Source organism: Lissotriton vulgaris, chromosome 7, assembly GCF_964263255.1.
Source record: "Lissotriton vulgaris chromosome 7, aLisVul1.2, whole genome shotgun sequence".
Taxonomy (NCBI): domain Eukaryota; kingdom Metazoa; phylum Chordata; class Amphibia; order Caudata; family Salamandridae; genus Lissotriton; species Lissotriton vulgaris.
Genome location: NC_141695.1, coordinates 223,757,537 through 223,769,994, shown reverse-complemented (window position 1 = coordinate 223,769,994; position 12,458 = coordinate 223,757,537). Strand labels below are relative to the sequence as shown.

Here is a 12,458-nt window from a genome sequence, read left to right as displayed (position 1 = left end):
TCCTGTGGTCCCCCAACCCCTTCAGCAGTCCGTGATTCCCCCCCCCCCACTCCCCACAACTCTTGTTCGTGCCTTCTTGGAGGCACATAATCCCATTTACAATCCAATAGGTCTTTCGTAAATACGAGTCCTATTGCATTGCAAATGCTTTTTTTTCGTGGGATTGGCTGGCTGAATTTGCACTCTTTTTTTGTGTCCGTGTCATTTTGTCTGACCAAAACATGGCAATCTCCAGAACACATGCGCAATACAGCGTTAGGCGGGCACCACTGTCACCAGAAGTACAGAAGACGTTCATTGCTGTAAATCGTAGCGGCTCATATTCTACCTCTGCTGCACTTCTCGTGAAGTTTTATAAAAGCAGCAAAGGTAGGGTACAGACATTCTTGGAAGGATTTGTGAATGGCTGAGGCTCCCCCTGGAGCCCCACAGGTGGCGCTGGGAGAAGGTGGCTGCTAACTAAGGGCCATATTATTATCATTATTATTATTATTATTATTATTAATAGGGTTTTGTTGAGCGCAAACAACCCGGAGGCCTCGTAGCGCTGTATTGTCTGATTCAAGAGAGGGCCAGAGAGCCAAGTTAGATGAAGAGGGCGTTTTCAAGTTTTGTAGGTAAATGGCATTTACCGAATCGTAAATTTACCGAATTTTACCGATTCGGTATTTACAATTCGGTAAATGCCATGTAGGTAATAATTCTTTAACAATTACCGAATCGTTAATATTCGGTAATTACCGAATCAGTATTTACCGATTCGGTAATTGCCATTGATTCCTATGGGCCCTTAGGCCCATAGGAATCAATGGCAATTACTGAATCGGTAAATACCGATTCGGTAAATTTACTGATTCGTCAAGGGGGACAGGGTGTCACTTTGACACCCTGTTGCACCCCTGATTCTGGCTTGTGTGCCATGTGGCACACATACATGCCCTAAGGGCAGGTGTACATGCACAGATGTGCATGTACACAGAAATTCGTTATTTACCATGCCATTGTATTTCATGGTAAATAACGAATTTCTAAGGGCCTGTGGCACTGTTTCCGGTGCCACCTACATCCCAAATTACCGATTCTGCACATTTACCGATTCGGTAAATATACAGAATCGGTAATTTTCAGGCCCCCTACATCTGAAAATACAAATACCGGTCGGTAACGGCCGAAATCGGCCGTTACCGACCGGTATTTGTCCACCTACATATGGCCCAAATTCTTTAATTGGCACCGTCAACCTGGAGAAGGTGCTCTGCAGAGAAATAGCCTGAATGCTGGGGTCCTGGGAGGTGTCAGAGGCTCGGGGCTTATCACCATCGAGCCTGGCTGGGTCCGTCGCCCTCTCATGAGCTTATAGCGCAAATTCGACCTGAGCGCTTTACTTCACCACCAGTTACATTACACAAGACACATTCTTTATTCTCAGTTCCCCTTCAAAGAACCCTGCGCTCCAGCCAGCTTGCTCGGCTCCCTTAGGGAGTGTACTTAACCATCTTTTGGCATGCATTATTCACACATTGGCAGGCCAGAGGCGTTCGAAGCATTCAGGTTTAACAAACGCGTTAATTATATTAATAATGTTGGGTTTGGAAATCACCCATGGTCTATGGCTTGCATCATGTCTGAGTAAAACTTTTGCTACTTTTCTCCGTAGTCAGTGTATTATTGTAAATTACATGTTTTTAAAATAATTACTTTATGTAATGTGTGCCTTAATATATGGTGTTTCTGTGGATCGTGTGAATCCTGAATCCTGGGAGCGACCCTTGACCTTGCCAGGTAGGTCGCTCCCCCCCCCGCTGCACCTCCACCAGTGCTTGAGTGCCCTTGTGCCCGGTTCGCTGTGCCCAGTCTGCCTCTGTTCTTGTGTACCCATTTTCTTCTTGGGTGCCCATTTTCCTTTTTTCCTTCTGTCCCTTCGAGCCCCGCTCCCTTCCCGCCCGAAGATCCCGCCGCTGCTGCCCCTGCGGCCCGCCCCATGCCCATTCTTCCACCCCTGCCACCCGCCTCCCGGCTCCCAGCTGGTCCTTCCTCCCACCTCCCCATAAAATGGTGCCCGCTGCGCGGTGAGGAGAACGACCCTTGACCTTGCCAGGTAGGTCGCTCCCCCCCACTGCAGCTCCACCAGTGCTTGAGTGCCCCTGTGCCCAGTCTGCCTCTGTTCATGTGTACCCATTTTCTTCTTGGGTGCCCATTTTACTTTTTTCCTTCTGTCCCTTCGAGCCCCCGCTCCATTCTCACCCAAAGTTCCAGCTGCTGTTGCCCCTGTGGCCCCGCCCCCGCACCCATACGTCCACCCCTGCTACCCGCCTCCCAACTGCTCCTGCCTCCCACCTCCCCATAAAATGGCGGCCGCTGCGAGGTGAGGAGTGCGAACCCTGACCTTGCCAGGTAGGTCGCTCCCCCACCTTGCAAGGTAGGTCGTTCCCCCCCCCGCTGCGGCCGCCATTCCTTAAGTGCCCCTGTGCCCCGTTCCGCTGTGCCCAGTTTGCTGCAGTTATTGTGTACCCATTTTCTTTTTGGGTGCAACATTTTCCTTTTTTCCTTCTGTCCCTTTGAGCCCCCGTTCCCTTCCCGCCCGAAGTTCCCGCCGCTGCTGCCCCTGCGGCCCCGCGCCCATTTGTCCACCCCTGCCACCCGCCCCCTGCCTCCCAGCTGCTCCTCCCTCCCACCTCCCCATAAAATGGCGGCCGCTGCATGGCTGTTCAGCGTGCACGCGCAGCGGGTGTGCCGCTGGCATGCCGAAGGCGTGCCTAAGATAAGCTTTTCTGTGCCTGTCTGCGCTCAGACCGCCCCCCTCACCAGCCATGAAGGTCCCCTCCGATAGAGCGCCAGCACCCTCATCAAATGAAATGAAAAATTGCATTTGTATAGCGCATAACCGCCCTGGGGCCTCGCAGCGCTTGAAGATAAAATGGTTTTAGCGCAGGCTCGGGGCAGATCAGAGAGATTTAGCAAAGAAATGCGTTTTTAGGGCCTTTCTGAACGAGAGGAGGTTGCTGTTACCCCGGATGGCAAAGGGGAGGGCATTCCAGAGTCTGGTCGCCGAATGAGAAAAAGAGCGGCCACCCCAACGGGCTTTGTTAATTTTAGAGGAGGTGGCCAGCTGCAGGGTACCAGACCGAAGGGGGCGTGTTGGAACATAAGGCATAACCAGAGGGTGCAGAATCGCTGGGCCTACACGGTGGAAGGATTTGTGCATGATGCACAGAGCTTTGAACTGCACTCTGGCAGCCATTGGGAGCCAATGAAGGTCCTTCAGAGCCTTCCTCGCCGACTGCCGACGGGACAGATTGAACAATAGGCGGGCCGCACTGTTTTGTGTGACCTGGAGCCTCTGAAGGACCGAAGCCGGTGCTCCCAGGTAGAGAGCGTTCCCGTAATCCAGGCGAGAGAGAATGAGGGCCTGGACCATGATCCTCCTCGCCTGGAAAGGGAGCAAAGGGAGCACCCGCCGGAGCATCCTCATTAGTCCGAAGCAAGTGGCAGCAGTCTTAGTAGCCTGGACAGAGAAATCAAGGGCAGTGTCAAGCCAGATCCCGAGGCTCTTTATCTGGGACTTGGGCGCAGGAGGAGCGCCAAGACATGGTGGCCAGACGGCTGTACAAGCGGCGCGGAAGGAATATTTGAACGTTAAGAAGCTGCTGCAGATGGAACAAATACCCTATGCAATGTTGTACCCGCCAAGTTGCGAATAGGCTCATTTGAGAAAGGTAAAATCTGCTCGACTCCAAAACAGGCGATGGACCACGCCAAAGAACTGCTGCGTAACAAAAAGGACGCTGCAGAAGCCAGAACGTCGGACATTGACGACTGACAAGTAAGGTGGTGTGAAGGGCGGTATAAGTAATGGGACGTACATACTGGGAAAATGAAAATGGCGACACACACCACGAGGGATGATGCATCACAGGTAGAAACATTTGCGGTTCCGGAGATGGCCACCCCTGGCGGGCCAAGTGGGGATATTGGAACTTGAAAATAGATCTAACGGCCCTTCCCTTATACAACATGTGAGGGTGGAAGCTGCCATGAGCCCCGATGGGTGTTCCCCAATCTGATGTTTACTTGTTTGACCTGTTCTTGAAGTGGGAATTATTGAGGGGCAATGGCTTTAGCAATTGGGGTATGCTGAAGTGGGAGGCGGGCTGGGGGTGGGGGAAAGTTAGTTTTCATGTTTGGCAAAGGGCTATCACAACACATGCTGTGTGTAATAGGGAAGGGTTCGATCAAAGGTACACACTAACAGGTCTGGCATATGGACTCACTGCTAAGGCACAATCTTCATTGAAATGGGCGAAGTTATAAGAGCGGCAGCATGGAATGTTAGAGGTCTCAACACCCCGCAGAAAATTAGGAGAGTACTGGCTTATTTAGATAGACACAACATTGGGATTGCTTTACTGCAGGAGACACACTTAACCAAGAAATCGGAAGAACATGTGGCACGTAGATGGGCTAGTCACAGGGTGGCTTCGTCTTACTTCTCGTATGCAAGGGGGGTGCTAATCCTAATAAAGAAGGGAGTAAAATTTACGCTGCTAGAGACAGCCACAGACACGGAGGGGCGTTGGGCTATAGCACTGGGAAAGCTGGGGCACACAACAGTGACCATCATTAATCTATATGGCCCAGTAGTAGATGAAACAACGGCATATGATGGCCTGTACAGGGTATTACGGACGTGGCCTGACACGCTGATTTTGTTGGGAGGAGACTTAAACACGCAACTGGACCCGAAAGCAGACAGGTCTAACCCGCAAGGGGCCAGAATGACTAAAGTGGCGGCATCTATCACAAACGCCATGACAGAATTTTGGCTGGTAGACGCATGGAGGCGCAGACACGTCTAGGTACACATATAACACCAGCGACTAATGGTTGGTCCAGGCTGGATTACTGGCTTATTAGCAATAAGGTGGCCACGTGGGTGGGGGATGTACAGGTACTACCGAGAACTCTATCAGATCACAACCCGGTCATGTTAACATGCACATTGCCAATGACACAGCGGCCTCCCTTCACTTGGCGATTCAGGGCAGAGGCTTTATTGGACACATCATTTGCGGAGACAGTGAGGCTGGCAATTGAACATTATTTTGAAGACAATGTAGGCTCTGTAGACAGCGAAGAGACACCATGGGAGGCGTTCAAAGTTACAATTAGGGGCGTATGCATAGCTACATCAGCAGGGATATTGAAAGACATACGTAATCAAATACACAGCTTGGAGCGCACACTAAGAGATCTAGAAGCACAATATGATAGACTGCCTGATAGAGAGACACTTGCGCAGATACACGAAAGAATAGACGAATATAATAAGCTGGCTGACTCCGAAATTAAATACATTTCCAAGAGACACATGGCAAGGAGGTACGGAGAAGGAGGGAGACCGGGTAGGTCACTAGCTGGCCGACTAACGACGCGGGCCATGCAGCCGCAGATAGAGAGCCTAGTAGACAGCACTGGGCAGGAATACCACACAAGCAAGGACATACTAGAACAGTTCCGCTCCTTCTATAGTACACTGTATGCTTCAGGGGGGGGCACAGACAGCGACACACTAAACGAATACTTAGATGACATAGCATGCGCCTGGCTATCGAACGCACATCGAGCCTATTTAAGCCATCCGATTGATGTGGAGGAGGTAGAGGATGCCATTCGTTCACTTCCTAATGGGAAAGCACCGGGGCCGGACGGCCTGACGGCAGAATTCTACAAAGCATACGATAAGATACTGGCACCACATTTATTGGGAATGTATGCGGAAGCATATGAGACGGGTAGACTGCCACCTACACTCCGACAGGCTATGATCATAACGTTCTTGAAAAAAGACAAACCCCCGGAGGAATGTGAGTCATACCGGCCCCTTTCACTCATAAATCTAGATGCTAAAATTTTGGCGAAAATCCTTGCGACAAGACTTCAGCCATTGATGCCGCTAGTGGTATTGCCAGACCAGGCTGGCTTCATTCCAGATCGCTCTACAGCCATGAACCTGCGAACTGTATTTTCCCTGCTGCATGTCCTCAACCCTGAGCTGAAAGCAGTTGCGGTGCTACTCGACGCCGCAAAGGAGTTTGACTCTATCGAGTGGGGGTATATGGTGCGCACATCTTGAACCGAATGGGATTTCCCCCCATCTTTGTTAATTGGGTAAAACTGCTATACAATGACCCATCGGCGAGAGTGCGCATAGGAGGAGAGACATCGGAACCAGTGTGTATTGGGCGTGGAACAAGGCATGGGTGCCCATTGTCGCCACTGCTATTTGCCATAGTACTGGAACCGCTGGCATGCAAGATACGGCAATTGCACAAAACCGCAGCGTTGAATTTCGAACTAAGACCGGTAGGAATATCCCTCTATGCGGACGATATGGTTCTGTACGTACGAGACCCTGACACCAAACTTTCCCCCATGCTTCAAGAGTATGTTCGCTTTGGTCTTTATTCCGGGCTTCACATCAACTGGAAAAAATCGGTGATTATACCACTGACGGTAGCCACTAGAGCTGTACCGATGGACTACCCTTTGGTGTGGTCTGAGGAGCTGGTTAAATATCTGGTAGTATGGGTGCATAGAGACCCAGCAGTAGTAATTTCCGAAAACTATGGGGCAGCATACACGGCGTTAGTCGCGCAAGTAGACAAATGGATCAACCTGCCGTTATCGCTTGCAGACAGAATAGCTGTTATAAAAATGGTGATATTGCCGAAATTTCTGTATCTATTTTGTAACGTCCCGTCCCTCTAACTAGACATTTTTTTCGAACGGTACAAACACAGCTGCTACACCTAGTGTGGGGGAAAAAACAACCCAGGATCAGTTGGCACACACTTACACTCCCCTTTGAAAATGAGGGGTTTAAGGCTTCAGACATGTACCTATACTACCTGTGCTGCCAGGCACAATATGCCCACTACTGGTTTAAGCCGCACGCCTGCATGCCACACGTGGCGGTGGAACATGCTGATGCGGACCCTATACCACTGAAAGGGATAATTTCACATACAGCCAGACACACGCCCAGGGCGGAGATAAACACAATCGATGCCACTACGGCGGCCTGGCAGGCGATAGGTCGCATGACGGAAAAACTCCCGCTCTATGCCCCGATGCTACCTATAGAGGGTCACGCAGCTTTGTCGGTGGCACAGGATAAGGGATCTATCAGGGCTCTTCAAGAAGTAGGCCTGACACACTTGGGGGACCTATTTGTAGATGGGCGATACATCACAAGGGAGGACATGGCATATATAGTGAACCCGACATTGCTATTCACATTCACATGTTACAGGCTGAGGAGAGCGATGCAGGCCCACTACACCACATTCCCGTCAGAACCCGAGACATCACTGCCGCTGCAAACGGTTATAACGGCACCCTCCAGAAAGAAAATGATCACTAAATTGTACAGGGCGACACAAGCTGACACGCCGCGCACGGCAGACGCTAGCTTAGAGAAGTGGAACAGGGTACTAGACACTCAGATAACGGCGGTGGAATGGGAAAAGATATGCGCGACGACTGGAAGACTGACCCCCAACAGCAACCTGAGAATAATACACCTGAAGTTTTTGCACCAGACATACCACACACCTCTCAGGCTCTGCAGGATAGGGTTGAGGGGCGACGACACATGCAAAGGGTGCGGGAAGGGAGCTGCAGGATTCGTACATTTGGCATGGGTATGCGCAGCGGTACAGGAGTATTGGGCAGAAGTGTTGAAGTGCATCGGGAGAATGACCAGTATAGATTTGTTAAATGTCCCTGAACTGTGTTTGTTGGGGTATGCTCCGCAAGTGAAGGGGGTGATGGGCCGGCTGATACAAGTCGCACTGTTGTTGGCAAAGAGGCGCACATTATTCACCTGGGACAGTACGCGCATGCCAAAAGTGGAGACCTGGCTCAAAGACATGGTGTACTGTAGGGATCAACTAGAGTACTCTGCTGAGGAGCTACCCACTAAATCTAAGCCCAGAGACATATGGGCCCCCCTGCGGGAATACCTCCTGACGTGCAGCGAGACTCAATCCGAAGCGAGATCCCCAACTACGGCGGAGGGGGTGTGAGATCATGAGATGTTGCCATAAAGGACCACAGGAGTGGTGAATGTCCACTAGTACGAGACGTTGCAATACTGGACGGCTGGTCTAGGTATGTGTGGAGATTGGTCGAACAGCCACCCTCACTGAACACTGAGCCCTTGGCCCTTTTGTTGTGCAGTTAAAGTTTTGAGTTAACAAAGTTCTGCTAATGCATACACCATTGCCCTTGGAAGTGATGGGCGGGGACCACTGGAAGAGGTCGTGCAAATGTGTGGGTTACCATGAGCAAGGGTGATGGGATATAATGGCACCAAGTATGGTGCGCCTGCCACGGATGATACATTGTAGGCATCACACAAGGGATAAATGGGTGAGGTAAGGTAGATTTGCAGATTATGACAGCGGGTAGAATGATCGCGGCCGGCCCGCAGCGGTTGTAGGCGGCTTGCTGTGTACACAGATGCTGTAAAATTGCTGAGTAATGACATAGTGTGATGATACACGCATTGAAATGCCGGCCACTACGTTGGTTGTAGGCGCATGGTTGTGATATCTGCATTTGTTCAATAAAGGTGTTTCAAAAAAAAGAAAAAAAAAAAACCCTGGTCCCGGGCCGTCCTCTGCTTCCGGGTCTGTCGCCTCTAACCAGTGAGCCACACCACTCCTTCAAAAACTGCCTCAACAGTAATGCACACAACAGCAAGAAGCTCTTCAACGTCGTTAAAGTACTCTCCAACCCCAGCTCCAGTGCCAACGACATCCCGCGTCGCAAGCCCTGTGCGACGCGCTCCCCACCTTCTTCCACTGCAAGATCGCCACCATCCACGACAGCTTCAACTCCCGGACGTCACCAACAGGCCCCAACACGCCGGACCCACCTCACCCCACCGACCACGACCCATGGCCCTGACAACTTGGGCCAACATGAGCATCGAAGAGATAATCAAGACCATGGGCACAATCCACACCAGCTCGCTGTCTGACCCTTTCCCACACCACATCTTCAACAAAGCTCCATCGCACCCCACCTATGCAACATCATCAACCTCTGCTTCGAGACCGCGACCTTCCCTGAGAGCTGGAAGCACGCCGAGATCAAGCCCTACTGAAGAAACCCAAGGCGGACCCGAGCGAACTCAAAAACGTCCGGTCCATCTCCCTGCTTCCGTTCCCAGCTAAGGTCATCGAGAAGATAGTCAACATCCAGCTCACCCACTACCTCGAAGACAACAGCATCCTAGACCTCTCCCAGTCAGGATTCTACAGCAACCACAGCACCGAGTCCGCCCTCATCGCCACCACAGACGACATCAGGATCCTACTGGACAAAAGCGAGACAGCGTCCCTCATCCTTCTGGACCTTTCCGCCGCCTTCGACACTAAGCCTCCAAGATCATCTGCGGCATCCTGCAGGGCTCCTCCCTCAGCCTGACGCTGTTCAACATCTACATGGCGTCCCTTGCACGCATCACCCAACATCACAACCTCAACATAATCTCCTACGCCGACGACACGCAACTGATCCTCTCCCTCACCAAGGACCCTCTCATCGCCAAATCCAACCTCCACCAGGGGATGAAGGCCGTCGCCAAATGGATGGAGGACAGCCACATTAAGCTGAACAGAAACAAGACAGAGATCCTCATCCTTGGGCACAACCCCTCAGCATGGGATGACTCCTGGTCGCCCGTGTCACTGGGAACACACCCCGCACCCACCAACCACGCACGCAACCTGGGAGACATACTCGACTCGAAACTCACCATGACCAAACAAGTCAACGCTGTCTCCTCCACCTGCTTCAACACCCTCCGAATGCTCTGCAAGATCTACAGATGGATCCTGACAGACACAAGGAAAATAGTCACCAGGCCCTAGCCAGCAGCAGTCTCGACTATGGAAACACCCTCTCACGCCGGCGCCCCGACCAAGCTCATCAACAGACAGCAAAGAATCCAGAATGCCTCTACACGTCTGATCCTCGACATCCCGCGCCGGGCCCACATCACCCCCCACCTCAGGGATCTGCACTGCCCCCCTGTCGACAAAAGAATCTCCTTCAAGCTCCTGATCCATGCACACAAGGCACTCCACAAGCCCAGCCCAGCCTACCTCAACAGTCGACTCTCCTTCCACGCACCCAACAGGAAACTCCGCTCCACAGACTACTCCCTGGCCACCGTCCCACACATCTGTAGAGCCACAGCCGGAGGCAGATCCTGCTCCCACCGCTCCGACACAACCTGGAACACCCTCCCCCTCTTCCTACGACAAACCGAAGACCTTCTAACCTTCAGGAGACAACTCAAGACCTGGCTGTTTGACCAGTAGCAACAGCAAGACCCCCTCTCCCACCCCATCAGCGCCTTGGAACCCTTGCGGGTATGAAGTGCGCTCTACAAATTGTATTGTATTGTATTTTATTGAATTATTGCTAACAACATAATGAAAACTGAAATAGAAATATATATATTATTTTTTGTCTTGTATTGAATGTTTTCCAGTCATAGTTTCACTTTATCGCAGTAAACATAAGCCAAAGAATTCCATAACGGAGTTTGCTTTTGGCATCACACTACATGGTAATGGACTTTAACTGAAAAGTCAGTGCAGGTGGTCCAATTGATAATATGGGTGCATAGCTAAATACTTATAAGGTCACAAAGGCGAGACCGATTGCTTTGCAAATGCTTGTTAAACCTATATAGCACTTTGTGCACCTAACCACTATTGTGCCTTTCTACAGATCCACAAGCCTAGAACAACGGTTCTTAACCTGTGGTCCCTTACGCCTGGGTGTCCATGATGCTTTATCAGGGGTTCGCAACTGTTTAGTAAATGAAAGGCCATTATCAGATCGATACACTATAAATACATCTAAAAAATGCCAAATGGGAAATTTTAAATTTAAACATTCTATGTAAATGGGAATTAATTTGGAATTTGAGGCTAAAATGTTGAGTTCCGAAGGCACAGGATATGGACTCTAGTATGATCGGCCCGTGGCCTCAATTGAATCGAATTCATTTGTTTTGTATTGCAGTCTCACACTGGAAAAAATCTTTTTGCAGAAATGTGTCTGGAATGTGAAATAAATCATATTGGGGAGTGGCAATTACAGAATTTATCAACTGGCAGCACTGTGTTTCTAGGTTACTGATGCAGCTGCTAATACTTTGTAATCCTTTATAAGAAAAGAACCACTAGGAGGTAGTGAAACATTGACTGGTAAGTTATTTCAGTATTTATACGAAGTACTTGATTGCTTGGTTGTGTGAGAGATCTGGCTCGGGTACAATTTAAAGGGCCTATGCAGTGAATCAGGTCACAATACCTCTCAAAACCCCAGCACATGTCATCAACCACAATAACATTCTAGAATGCTTATTCTTGATGGTTGTTGGCGATGCAGGACTGTAATGCCTTTTTATGGTTCAACTTTTTTTATTGTCATTTCCATGGGTAAAACAGAAACCAACAAGGATGAATTGAATTGTTCCAAACTTCCAATTAATTTTTTTTATTTTTTTAAGTATGACCAAGGCCGGAACTGGGTTGCTGCAGTAATAAATTCAGTCCATCAGGTCTAGAAAGCCTTACCTTGCATGTCTTGATAATTATATCACACACATTATCTCTTGAAACATAGTTAGTTTGAAAAGAAATTAGAAATCTCCTATCTCTTTCCTAAGTGCAAAAGACATTGTAATTAGAGCTCTGCAGGTAATATGGGAGGCTGAGGATGTGTTGATGAATGATCCCCTAATATATAATTTGAATGCAGTAAAGGGTAATCATGGAGGGACGTCAGCTGGATTAATTCTCTACATCGCCATTAAAATGTTCTTAATGTCATGAGGAAATTTGAAGAATATTCTGAATTCATTACTATCGCAATATCAGACACAAAGAACATTACAGACTAGAATAAATGTGCTTCACTTTACCTACAGCACCTGAGAGGTAGAGTTGGTGTAGGGGGATGCACTTCCCTTTCTCACCAAGTTTTCCCGATGGTTCTCCCGCCAAAGGTGGGGGGTTTGAATTTGGGGTTGCCATCTGCTGCTAGCATCAGAGGCTGGGGTCGCATTACAAAAGGGCAAGACCTTTGAAGCTTCCCTCCTGAGCATTGTGCTCATCCTGGGGGAGGAGGAGTGACACCTCTGCCCATAATGGCTTTGTTTCTGGACTCAGAGAGCAACAACGTCTGACCCAGGGATCCAGAAATGTGTCTGTGGTAGCAGGCTGCCTAAAGCCAGTCAGAGACCACACCAAGGTTGGTCAGTTTTCAGGGGGTACCTCTGAGGCGCCCTCCTAGTACATGTTTTAATAAATCCAATACTGGCATCGGTGTGGGTTTATTAAGAGAATTTGTTTGGTATCAAAAACTCCTAG

At 49.8% G+C, this 12,458-nt stretch overlaps 1 protein-coding gene across 1 annotated transcript in view; it reads right to left on the bottom strand.

Moving 5' to 3' along the window:
- LOC147701260 (IgGFc-binding protein-like) overlaps positions 1–12,458 on the bottom strand; it is a 464,605-nt gene that overhangs the window by 416,629 nt on the left and 35,518 nt on the right. The gene's annotated exons all lie outside the window — the stretch shown is intronic.